Source organism: Apium graveolens, chromosome 2 (genome assembly GCF_009905375.1).
Source record: "Apium graveolens cultivar Ventura chromosome 2, ASM990537v1, whole genome shotgun sequence".
Taxonomy (NCBI): domain Eukaryota; kingdom Viridiplantae; phylum Streptophyta; class Magnoliopsida; order Apiales; family Apiaceae; genus Apium; species Apium graveolens.
The window spans coordinates 262,423,360-262,424,020 of NC_133648.1; the positions used below are offsets into that span (position 1 = coordinate 262,423,360).

Below are 661 nucleotides of genomic sequence, written 5' to 3' on the forward strand. Positions count from 1 at the left end.
CTGATCCATAGCATGAGAACCTGCACAAAGCTCACAAACCATAGCTATTTGATTAACTCCATACGTAGCCAGAGAATCAACCTTCATTGATAGCGCTTGGAGCTGGGCTGCAATAGCGGTGGCTGCATCAACTTCCAGAATACCTGCGACCTTGCCTGACGTCATCCTCTGAGTTGGGTTTTGATGCTCATTTGCAGCCATCGTCTCGATAAGATTATACGCCTCAGTATAGCTTTTAGCCCATAAGGCGCCTCCAGCTGCTGCATCGAGCATGGGCCGAGATTGGGCCCCCAAACCATTATAAAAACCAGTGATTACCATCCAATCCGGCATTCCATGATGTGGACATTTTCTCAACATTTCCTTGTAGCGTTCCCAAGCCTCGCACATAGATTCTGTAGGTTGCTGCGCAAACTGAGTAAGAGCACTCCTCATAGCAGCAGTCTTTGCCATTGGATAAAACTTCACCAGAAACTTTTGCGCAAGATCTTGCCACGTAGTGATGGACCCAGCTGGTTCAGAATATAACCAGTCTTTAGCCTTATCCCTCAGTGAGAATGGGAAGAGCCTCAACTTGATAGCCTCATCAGTCACACCATTATACTTAAAAGTGCTGCAGATCTCGACAAAATTCCTTATGTGCATGTTGGGGTCTTCAGTT

General features: G+C 46.6%; 1 non-coding gene across 1 annotated transcript; it reads left to right on the top strand.

Annotated features, from left to right (window-relative positions):
• Window positions 1-331: 331 nt before the first annotated feature.
• On the top strand, window positions 332-438 carry LOC141709572 (small nucleolar RNA R71). Its single transcript, XR_012570140.1, has one exon. It is a non-coding gene; the product is annotated as a small nucleolar RNA R71 (small nucleolar RNA).
• The last annotated feature ends 223 nt before the right edge of the window (window positions 439-661 follow it).